This window comes from Thunnus thynnus, chromosome 7, assembly GCF_963924715.1.
Source record: "Thunnus thynnus chromosome 7, fThuThy2.1, whole genome shotgun sequence".
Taxonomy (NCBI): Eukaryota; Metazoa; Chordata; class Actinopteri; order Scombriformes; family Scombridae; genus Thunnus; species Thunnus thynnus.
Window position 1 is genome coordinate 32,971,747 of NC_089523.1, and position 12,700 is coordinate 32,984,446.

The 12,700-nt window shown below is 37.9% G+C and overlaps 1 long non-coding RNA gene across 1 annotated transcript; it reads right to left on the reverse strand.

Moving 5' to 3' along the window:
• Positions 1-10,847: 10,847 nt before the first annotated feature.
• On the reverse strand, positions 10,848-12,342 carry LOC137186806 (uncharacterized). The gene is made up of 2 exons (XR_010929116.1): positions 12,011-12,342; positions 10,848-11,482 (listed from the first exon to the last, which is right to left on the reverse strand). It is a non-coding gene; the product is annotated as an uncharacterized lncRNA (long non-coding RNA).
• Between the last annotated feature and the right edge of the window lie 358 nt (positions 12,343-12,700).

The window sequence follows — 12,700 nt, forward strand, 5'->3', positions numbered from 1 at the left end:
AACTTCAAAGCAAATTTTTATCTTGGGAACAACAAGTTCTGAGTCTTTGAGTGTTTTTTTGTGTGTGTGTGACTATTGCTAGAAATATTCCATTGTCTAATAGGACATGACTGTGGTTCAGTCTGTGTTTATCTGGTGTGTTCTGAAAGAAACAAGTGTCAAAGAATTCCATTCAGAGATCCTGTGGTTGCTTTGTCAAAATGAATATAAATACGCTGTTTGTGAGGCTCAGGAGAAGAGGAGCTATGAGAAAATGTCTGAAGAACACAATCGCATCAGAACCCTAACCCTAACCCTGACCCTGACTGATGAGGAGGTCAGTGTAAATACTGTAAATACAGAGTATTTGATTCAGTCTGTTTGTAACACGTGAGGAAAAAGACAATTTCTTCAACAAATCTACATGCCAACACTAGAATGTATCCCTCCACCACAGCTCAGCGAGTAACATTCAGGAGAAACAAAAAGCTGACTTTTAGCTGACTTTAGTAACTTTAGAAGATATTGACTCTCAGTTGAACTTTGGAGCGAGGGCTGTGGATTTTGTCCTCCATTTCTTACAGCTTCAGGGTCAGCATGGAGAGACCACGATGCATTTCCACGTACATATTGGCACATCAGTTTTGTACTGACAGACTTGGAAAAACCTGAACCCATCCTTTAACTACACAGTAATTTCCATGTGCAGTATTAAAAATGCATGGCTCGTAGTAATGAACCTACAGAGAATTATCAGTGACTCTGCAGCTCCTCTCGGCTTTACGGAGCTTTATAGCGAATTTCAGCTCATTGTTTATCTGTCTGGCTGCAACTTTACTGTTGTGGTACCCTCTCAGCACTCTCATAGCGTCGTTTTGGGCCGCAGCAGGCAGCTGTTTTCAGAGAAAAAGCTGTAAAAAGTCACTGTGCACTACCTGCTCAGCACCAAACAGGCACAGTTAGCTTTAGACTAGCTGGTGAACATAGTGGAGCATTTAGCAGCTAAAGAGCCAGATATTTCCCTCAGGAGTTGGTAGAGAGCAAAAACAGAGCTAAAAGAGAGTGAATATTGGACTTACATTCACCAGGTGGACAGAAACACGACTCCACATGAATGATAATGTTGCTCCGTAACTGCTGGATGTGGAAATAAACAACTGTTTGCTGACAAGTTCAACATATCAACTTAAAAGATGATGATGTGTCAGAGTTGTGTTCACTGTGGACAAAACATCATAATGCAGGTCTAAGCTGTTATTGTAATACTCACAAAAAAACTAACTAGTTTACTAAATGGGGTAAAAACAAATATGAAAAACTTTAATATCTGAAAGATGAGAAAAAGTGGAAAAAATGAGCTTTGGTCTTAAAACCATCATCATCAGCACAATTTACAGACAGAAAGACAATCAGAAGGTGGTCTGACTTGCTTCATGATGTCAGCCAGGTGTAAATGACATCTGTACAGTTCGGACTTCCTGCTATCTCAAGGTGCCTGTTAAAATAAAAGCTACAGACAAATTATTCCTCTGCAAAGGAACAATAAGTAGAACACATTACAGCAGCATTGTTTGCAGACGAGAATGGGAACAAAAACCCTATAAAGGTTTCAGAATACATGAATAAACAATACATATACCCATTTACACAAGTACTGAACAAAAATGTCCCAGGAGCTGCTAGCAAAATGAGAGCTACTGTTTGTTTATATGACTTTTTCTTCCAGTTAATCAGCGGTCAGAACAAAGATGACCACAGGTTGGAAATCATCTGAATTGTTATATTTGCTTGCTGACTCTAAACTGCAGCGTGTATGGGAATCACCGGGTGTATTATGGAACTTCCTAGTTGTTTCCTGTTTTTCTGTTTTTCTTTTTCCCTGACTGTGAGCAGTTTCTGTTGATGCCCGATGAAGTTTGGCTGATAAAACGTGTGCTGCGGGACAATCATTTACAGCGAGGAAAACCCCAGAGATCCTGCAGAGGATCCTCTGGAGTTATTCATTCTCACCAGAAACACAAATAATGAATGATTCATCTGGTTTTTTGAGTCGTGATGGCCTCAAACAGACCAAACAGTTGAGATGTTCAATTACAGCACTGAAAATACAATAAAACATATAACATTTTAAAGGTAAAAAAAATTAAATTAAATAAAGATTCATATAATATGCAGTGCAGTCTTTATCAGACTAGATCAGCTTTGCTCATGTGTGTTTTAGTGCAACAGACAGTCCAACAGTGTTTTGAGTGATGGATCCTCTTTCTGTGGTTTTCTACAAACCACTGCTGGTTTAAATCAAATACAAGGAAACTACAGCCAGTCTGTCAGGCATGAAATATGTAAAATTGCTGGTTGCGTCGAGCTGTTCATTCAGACATTGGTGACTTTTACAGTAATGTTCCTCACAGCTGTATTCATATGTGACTGCACATTTACAGGAAGAGACGACGCCCGAGCAGTGATCAGTTGAAAAATGTTGTGATCAGGAGGAAGAAGACTGTTCTTGTTCTCTCTCTCACGCTGCATCACTGATGGATTTTAAAATTTATGCCGCTGTTGAAGTCTTAGTGAATGAGCGCCCACAAATACATTTTCACATCAGTTTCATCAAATTTATATCAGGCCTTAATATGTCAAACATGTGATTTTTCACTTGTTGTAGGATTCTGTTGCCAAGTGGCCAAAAAGCAAACAGAAAAGAGAAATGCAGCTTTAAAATAAATCCATATTTGTGCTGGCCTTGGCGTATCACTCTAATTTTCTTTTATTATTCCTGCAGCTGCCGCTAAACACTGGCGATGCCAATTGACAGCAGGACATTAAGATTATGGAAGACTTCAATACCCAGAGAGCCAATAGCAACTACACAGATAAGAAGCATCCAACCCGAATCCAAGACAGTGTTGTATCCCAATTTCTCTTAGAAATTCTGTTTCGATGTTACTAATTTGTTTTTCCAAATACATTGTGAGGAAAACATCATTTCTGTGTGGTTATATTTAGTAGCAATATTTTTTTTTAAGTGTATGAAGTTTAACATTTTTTTTACTGCGCACAAGTTGTAGGGAGGTGGTCGGAGTCCTGCGTGTGGTTAGCTTAAGGCTACTAAAACACTAAACTCATCCCGTCCTGTTCTTCAAGTTACTTTTGGACTTCTTCATGTTCAACCAAGACCACCATCTTTCCTCAACTTCTACATTTCAGAGGGAAATATTGTACTTTCTACTCCACTACATTTATTTGACAGCTTTAGTTACTTTTCAGATGAAGATTTGACACAATGGATAATATAACAAGCTTTTAAAATACAACACATTGTTAAAGATGAAACCAGTGGTTTCCAACCTTTTTGGGCGTCTTACAAAAAGCAGTGTGTAGTCGGGGTCACATTTCACATGTCTATGAGTTGTTAACAGCTCCACCAAATAGTGATTTTTCCCTCTAAACTTCTCACATGCTTTCATTTCAATAAATGTTCAAATGATCCAATATTTCAGCAAAAATCAAAGATTAGAGAAAAAGTCCAAAAACTGAAAACAGATTTGTGTATCAGAAATTTGTTTTTTCTTCTTTCCTCTCCCATTAACCTCTTCCTCTCTTCATTTTTGTCTTTTTTTATGGGGGGACAGGTGATCTTTAGGGGGAAACAGCAGGTCAACAGTATGTGTCACATGATGTGGTGATACATCATCTGAAAACTGGGAACCTGAAGATGAATTTGAGAGGCAGCTCAGCAGTGTGTGTCAAGTTGTTCTAATAATAAATCTGTAATAGAAAGTTGGTTTTGGTTAGGCACCTATTCAGATTTTGCAAGTTTAGAGCGTATAAGGGCTTAGAACATAATGATGGAGGTATATGATGATCATTCCTATGCTCAGTTATGTCTCATAAGTTGTTGCAGCAGTTACACAGATTTGGTGCAAAATTTAACCATTTTGTTCACTCAAGAATTGATAAAAATGGTCAAAACCCCCTCCAAAATAGCAAATTAAGACACCAAGATGTTTCTTTCATGCTGTGATTTGGTATCAAAAGCTTTTGACATTTGGTGATTGGATGACGAGCACTTCTGCTCTGGAAATTGTTCAGAAACCCCCTTATTGTCAGTATACATAGGAAAGCCATACATCCTCTGAATGACCCCAGTCTGTAGATTGTGGTTGTAAAGTTTCATGAGGCTGTGATTATCCTAGAGGTCACAATAGTCCATTTTATACATTGAGGTCAAGTTTTAAAAAAAAAAATGGTTTCACTACAATAAAATGGTTACTATGGGGACTATCATCATCACACATGAATACAATTGGGCTCATTGAATCCACAAGAGTCTCAGCTTTCCAGTCAGATCCATTCGAAGACTGTTTAGGGACCCCAGTATGCAGAAATATTCAAATACACCATTCGTAGAATAGGCAAAAATAACACATTTATACTGCTTCTAAAAAACTGCATGGGATTAGCATAAAGTGGGCCTGTCTGTAAAGGGGAGACTGGTGGGTAACCATACAACCCATTTTCATTCAGACATCTTGAGGTCAGAGGTCAAGGGACCCCTTTGAAAATGGTCATGTCAGTTTTTCTCCTCACACGGCATGGTTAGTGCCGATGGATGCCTTAGCTCGTCTAGTTTATGATACCAGTATCCTCACTCTAGTTTTAAAACTGAGCCTGTGAAAGACAATAATGTCAACTGAGGATGCCGACGTCCTTGTGGAGTTTAAGTGGTTAATCATCTCACGACCCCTCAGATTTATCCGGTGACCCTTTGGAGGGGCCTAGTTTGGGAACCACTGGACTAAACTAGCTAACTGTATACAAAGTAGTTCAAATAATAGTAGTTCTAATAATAATGATGATGTCAGCTGTATCTGAAGTCTTCCCTACTGTATTCACTGTACTATATTTACTCTCCCACAATGTTAAAGGACGTACTCAAGTTTTTCAAGTGTATCTTAAAACAATATTCAAGAGCCCAAATTAACAGTGAAACATGTTTTTCTTGCTGTCATTCCTCCTGTTCGTACTGATCATTCAAAGATCCCTTCATAACACACTTACAATGGAAGTGATGGGGGACAAAATCCACAGTCCTCCTTCTGTGCAAAAATGTATTTAAAAGTTTATCTGAAGCTAATATGAAGCTTCAGCGTCCAAATGAGTCAAATCAAGTAGATATCTTTCAACGTTACAGTCTTTTTAGTGCCAAAGTTTCTCTTTTTGTTACTATACTTCCACCTGCAGCTCAACAGGGAAACACTGTCCGAGGGAAAGAGGGAATTTGATGCTAAAAAGACTGTAAATGTGTCAGATATCCACTTGATATGACTAACTCAGACTGCTGAAGCTGAATAGAAGCTTCACAGAGACTTTTAAATGACTGTGTGGACACACTGTGGATTTTGGCCTCCATCACTTCCATAGAGAGCACATTTGAAGAATCTTTTAATATCCAGTATGAACAGGAGGAATGATTACAGCGAGGAAAACCTCTTTCACTGCTCATATGGACACATGACTGGTGTTTTAAGACACGCTTGAAAAATCGTGAACCCATCCTTTAATTTAGTGATGCATAAATCTGCACTTAGTAAACATCATGATGTTATAACTCAGCTAAACTTGAACTTATGAACAGCTACTGCAGCCGACTCCAGATGAGAGAAAACAGCTTGAAACAGTCAGTTTGTTGCAAATGTGACTAAAACTGAAATTATTCCAGTTTAGATGACATGAATCAAGATTGTGTAACCTGGTTTGACCATGCTGCAGGTCTCTCTCTCTCTGTGATCTCACAGTAACTCACTCTGCTGCACAGCTCTGGCCTGCAGCCGGCAGACGTTTCTTATTATGAGAGCTGCTTCATTGTTTCTGTGAAGACAAAGGTGGACAAACATTACGTCTCGACCCAATACGAAACAAAATAAACTACAGAAAGTACCGATCCTGATAATCGGTTTCTAATTCAGTCATTCTGGATTATAACGTCATGCTGTTTTAGTTGTTATAGTGAGTCATAGTCTCTCATTTTCATTGCTACATAAAACAATATGGAAAAAAACCAAACAGATATTGACCAGCTTTATTTTAACATGTTTGGTTTGGACATTTAATAAGGTAGCCATGTTGTTGAAAGTAAATCCGAAAGAATAACATGATGTAAAAACAAGAACATTTATTTTCCCTTTTATGACAAATGTGCACTGACCACAAATACAGCATTCATTTTTACCTCCGTTATGTTTAGTGTTGGGTATCAAATGTGTCCGTAACTAAAACCAAAATCTGATATCAAGAGTCTGGTTGAACTCTTGTTAGCCTTCTTATTTGCTCTTTATTCAGATATAAATGTAGACTGTATTTTATTTAGACAAAGATCTTGTTCCGCAGCTGGTTTAAAGGTAAAATTAAACTAAGATGCACTGAGGAGTTAATGAAAGTTTAATATAATAGTTTAATTGATGTAAATCAAAATTTTGTAATATGTTGACGAATTTCATGTTCAGGTGTTTCTGTTAAACATTTAACATTTTAGAACTTTAAAGAACAAAAGAGTTTTATTGAAAAATATGTTTATATTTCTTAAATGACCCATATTCTGCACATTTTTTTGATAAAACATTTCTAATAAGCGTATTAGTGAACGCTTGCTACTAAATTGATATCTGCAATACAGAGTGGCCTCATTTCTGATACAATGTTAGAGTGCACCAAAAGCTGTTGAATCATTGTTTTGAGGGGAACTGAAATGGCGATTAGCACTTTATTGTATTCTCTAATTGAGCAGTAAATTCATCACAAAAAGTTCCAAAAAAAAAACAACAATTTACCACCAGTCAGAATGCACCTGTTATTCCACAGGGGTTTATTATGTGCTGTGAAATTATGCTTAAGTGCCAATAAAGGAGAACTTGCTGGTGGAAATCTGATAGTTTCACAGGCAGTTTGTATAAATCACAATCATATCGCAATAAAAAAAAAAATCAGTTCCTCCCATCTTTTTTGCAAAATTGCATCAGGGATGTTAAACTAAAAGGAGTTTTTGTGCAGAATAAATTAATTCAGCCATTTCAATTTTATTATTCAAGTCATTTTGTCTGAAATTTCTAGTGAAAAAGACTCTCCTGCATATAGTTGTGTCCCTTTGTAGCCAAAAATTCAAAATTGTTTTACATTTATCAATATTTTTATGAATGTTTTCTTTCGCTCTTATTTCCTTATTCCCAGTGATAGTGATACCTAAGTATTTGACTTCCTCTATAACCTTTATTTTACAAATTGAGTGTGATGGTTGATTATTTAAAGCAAGTATTTCACATTTGTCAGTGTTTAATTTCAAACCTGCTTCTTTATAGAACTGATTGATGGAATCCAGCACTGTGGAAATGTATCTTTCATCTTTTAAAAATAACGTGGTGTCATCTGCAAATTGACATATTATAATGTGTCTTCCCATGTTTATACCTTCAGTACCATTATTCTCAATCATAATAGACAATAATCCAGCAGCTATTATATATATAAATAATAAAGGAGAGCTGTTGCAACATTGTCTGAAGCCCCTCCAGACTTTAATTCTTGAGCAGGTACCATGTTCCAAAGCTAAACAACTGTTAATATCATTGTATACCATACCAATTAGATTTATAAGTTTCTGCCCAAAACCAAAATAATTGAATGTTTTCTAATTTGAAAGGATGTTCCACCAAAGGCTTTATAAAAATCCAGAAATAAAATGAAACCACTTTCTAAAAATGTATGACTGTAATTATGTTATTATGGATAGATCTTCCACCGAGGAAAGTCGGATTGTTTTGAGGAAGTAGAGGTTACTTTGCAAACGAAGCATTTGGGGCAGGTTGAAGCGCTGACTTTTGTCGTGCAGGCATCATTTTTACATATGTTTAACATCCGACATTTTAAAAAGGATATAAATAACAGAAATCATAAATCACATTAAGGAAGTATAACATAGTTTGGTTATAAATGAGAGAGAAAGTCATTGTTTGTTTGACAAAATTGTGAATTTCCATATGTCAGTTGTTAATTTCTGTCTGTGTATTTGCTGCCTCTTTGATGTTTTAGTTTGCATATTTTCCTGTGTAGGGTACTAGTAACTCACTAGCTTATGAATATAAAAAGATATATAGATATAAAAATGGTTGTGGTTGCGGTGTGATGTGGGAGGAAGCCAAAATGCTTATCTCTAACATTCAGTAAGTGCGTCACTGCTAATCAGAACATCTGTTGGTCCCTAAAATAGTCAGTGTTGGTTTCAGTTTGATGGGAAAAGTATATTTTTGGCATCATGTCCCCCTCAGAACAACACATTTTAGATGTTTTTCTGTTTACTCAACCATGTAAATCACCGTCCCTCAGAAGACTGTATGAACGCAGCCCTGCAGTACTTTTAGTTTAGTTTCGTTTCAGAAATGGACTGTAGTGTAGTGTAGCAGGTGGTCGGCAGGCAGGATCAAATGCAGAATATTTATTAAATAACTCAAAAGACTGAAACACAGGAACAATGTAAACTGATCAGACTATGACTCAACAAAATCTGAACTGAAAACTGGACTTAAATACACAAGTGATGATTACAAACTGAACACAGGTGAACGAAAGAAGACACAGGTGAAACACATGAGGTAATCAACAAAGGTGAGAGGAAGTAAAATGTAACAAAACACAAGGAGAAAACATTTCCATTATTATTCAAAATAAAACTGTAACTAAACTAAAAATCCAAACACAAACAGAAAGTCCTGGCAGGATGTGACAGACTCAAGACTCAAAATTATGACATCATGTTGTATAATAACTAAAATTAAATGTTCATATTGTCTTGCCTTCCATCTGTCTAAACGTGGTTGACCCGTTATCAGCTAGAACCTGATTGGCTGCTGTGAACAATGAGTCATTGGCTGATGAGCCACACAGAGAGGAAGTCTATGTTTGACTGAAGTCTTTGTTTTGAATGACCAGAGAATGTTTTAATGAAGTGTTTTACTAAATATGTGCTTACAAGAAATCAAATGCTTTTGCTCAAAGCCCAAAAAGAAAATCAGAAACCAGTTTAAGGAGCGACGTAAGTGGAAACTCCCAAGAATAAAGAGGAGGAAGAGGAAGAGGTGGCAGCGGTGACAGAGTCCTCGGGGTTTTCAGGTGGGAAAGTAAAGCCAGATCAGAAATAACATTCCTTTTCAAAGAGATGATTATCTGCTAGAGTAAGATGATATCTGAGCTAAATGACTGTGGAGAACAATGTCCCAACATACAACAATTAAGCCAGCAGGGAAGGACTGTGTTGAGGAAACAGGAAGTTGTAGTTTGGTGCTGAGGAGAGTAAAGGTGGAAGTATATTTTAAAAAAAGCAAGGCCACCACAGATAGAGACTAACTGGTGGAGAGAGTGGAATAATATAATGATGGATGTAGACGTTGATTTCAGTTGAGCCGGTTTGAAGCTCAGAGTTACAGCTTAGTTGGCACCATCGTTTCCTTTTGGAGCCAAGACTATAAATAAATAACTCCAAATAAGGAGCGCGGAGTGTTGTCTTTCATTCTCTGGAAACAAAGCCCAAGAGGATGTCTTCAAATTCAAAGATATCCAGTTTACTGTCATAGAGGACTTACGAAAAGAGAAAATATTCACATTTGAGAAGCTGGAATCCAAAAATGAGGACAAAATGACTCAAACAGACTACCAAAATGGTCGGCTTAGCTACTTTAGCTAAATTGAGCTCATGGGGCAGCTATCATAATCAAGTAACATTAAACTTAGTGAAATATTGTGATAATATCGCAAGTATGACTACTATAAATAATTGATCAAACCCCTTAAATGTGTCTCACGATCAATAGAAAATGAATAGAAATACCTATCAGACAATGAAAAATTAGTGATTTTTATCAACAAGAAGAGAAAGAGGAACCTGTGATTGTGTTTCATATCGTGGGTTTGATACGTGATAAAGGTCTTTGCATTATTAATAAACATAACGTAGACAGCGTGGGGGAATATTTTACTTTCTTGGCACATTTCTACTTCTGAAATTGAACCTATGTCCTTGACTGTGAAATCGTGGCACCTTGAAGGCTTTTACCAGAAATGCTCCACCAGTTGCACAATGAACAGGTATGTGTGTTTGTTTGTTTGTGTGTCTACAGGTGACACGGGGAATACCTGTCACTATCATAATACTGAAAGCAAATGGGCGTAGCTGTTGGTGAGTCACAAACTTCACTATTATCAGGTGGCGTACACACTAAATCACTCAACTCAACGCGGTTTCCTGTGCAGCTGGAGATTTAGAAACAAACTGGGCTGCTGTGGAAATCCCTAAGACGTGGTTCAGCTCAGGTCGGCTCACTTGATATTGTTACTGCTCCTATCAGACAAATGACGTCCTTCAACTGGTAACGTCACTAAGATATAGCCCTCATTTATCAAGCTGCAGCCAGACACACCTTTAAAGTCAGTCTGTGTTTCTAGACTCTTTCAGATTAGTCTGATGACTAATTTTGTCCCCCATCACTTCTATTGTAAGGTCATTATGAAGGGATCTTCTAATGGTCAGTATGAACAGGAGGAATGATTACAGCAAGAAAAACAGCTTTAATGCTCATTTGGGCTGCTGAAAACTGTGAACCCGTCCTTTAAAGTACATATAAATAAGTAGAAGAAGCTAAGATTTAATAACACAAGTTCTAGATTTTGTGCCAAACCAGCAGTCTGTTGGCTGTTGTTTGGTCCAAACTGAAATATCTCACCAACTATTTGATGGATTTCCATGAAGTTTTGTGCAGAGGTTGAGATGTTTTGGTTTTGAGTGGAATATCTTGAGAACTATTGGATCAATTGCATTGAAATATGCACCAGATATTTATTTTATTTATTTATCTATGCAGGGTACGTTGGCTGAGCATATTTGCTCTTTTACAGCAACACCCTGTCAACAGAGGAGGGACAGACTGGAAATACATGATAACAAAGACAAACAGGATGACAAAATTGTAGATGGACTGATAACGAGTCTATTTATGAAAGTTATTGACTTCTTGTGTACAGATGCAAAGTTTGGCTTGACTGTGGCAGCAGAGGAAAATTCAGGATGTAATAAGGGTTCATCATATAGAGACCATTTATATCTACCAAATGTATTTTACATTCTGACCACTAGTTGTTGAGTTTTGCTTTGGTCCAAAGTGTTGGAAAGTCCTGACCGGCCAGAATTGCCATCTTTGGCAAAGAAACAAACAGCTTCAAGGTAACTTCTCTCTTCCCTCAGTCTTCCTTGTGATCTCAGATATGACATTGCAGGTTAATAGGTTTTATATCATATCATTCATCCAGTTGCTGGTCTCTCAGCTTCCTCTCTCCTCTGTTGGGCAGGAATTTTCTGTCTCATTACCAGCCTGTCTAGACACAGTGGGATGTTCCTCCTTCACTCCGTCTCTCTCTCCTGTTGGAGGCTGGACTGCAAAGCGTCACCTCTCATTTGTCTCTAGAAACAATGGCACAGTTATATAACGGCATTCCTCACATATTTTCACAAAAAAAATTGGTTTTAACGAGACACATTTTCAGCCTTTTTGTCCGCAGACAGGAGGTTGGTCTGTTCAGCACAGTCACACTGGGAGCTGACCAGTACAACCAGTCCTGTGTAACACTTATTAAACCTGAGAGGGTGTTCATCACAGAGCTCTCTAACCTGAATATCTGGGGATTAAACTTAACCTGAGCCAAAGGGAAAGTCCCAACATTCACACTTTGGGTATTTGCTAGTAGTCAAACACCTACTTACTTGACAGATTTCTGGTTAGGGGACATGCTTGAATAATGAGGCCACATAGATGACAGTTGACAAGGTTAAAAGTGTACAGCTGCTCTGTGAGGCTCTTCTCGTGGTATTTATCATGGTCAACATATTAGTTTAACATGTTAGCATGCTAACATTTGCTAATTAGCAACTGAAGCTGACAGGAATGTCATTAGTTTTGGTCATAAACCAAAGAACTGGACAAATTCTAACCTGATGGTGGTTCTTGATGAAAAAGTCACCAAAGGAGGATCACTAAAGTTATTACAATTCATCCTGAGGGGAACATAAATGTCTGTATGAAATGACAATCCATCCAATAGTTGTTGTGTCACGATGAGTAGCAGGAATGGACCCAAACGCAGAGACCGAAGGCGAAGCAGGTCTGAAGAAAACTCTTTATTTGGAGCGAGCAGCAAAAACAAAAGCTGACGGAACAGGAAGTTCGGGCAGACATCTAAACAGAACAAACGATCCAACAAAGACTGAACAGAAAACCGGGAATTAAAAACTAACGAGGAGTTGAGGTGCAGGTGGGGAGCTGGGTGGAGAACTCAGGGGAGGGGAGTGAGGTGATGAAACAGGGGAAACACAGGGATCAGGGCAGGGCTGACGAGGCTAACACAGGGCAGGTGTGGAGAGAAAAAAAAACAGGTCAGGGAGGGGTAACGCAAAGCAAAATGAAAACCAAAACCTAGAGAAAACACAAACTTTCAATACAATCGTCCAAGAATAACCATGATGACAACACCCTAAGCTAACCAGCAAAGGCAGTCCTCTAAACCGACCACCCAAACAGAGGTGTAACACAGGAAACCCCAAAGAACACAAAGAGTCCAGAGAGCAAACAGAAAGTCCAGGCAGGATGTGACATGTTGAGATATTTCAGTCTGGACCAAAGTG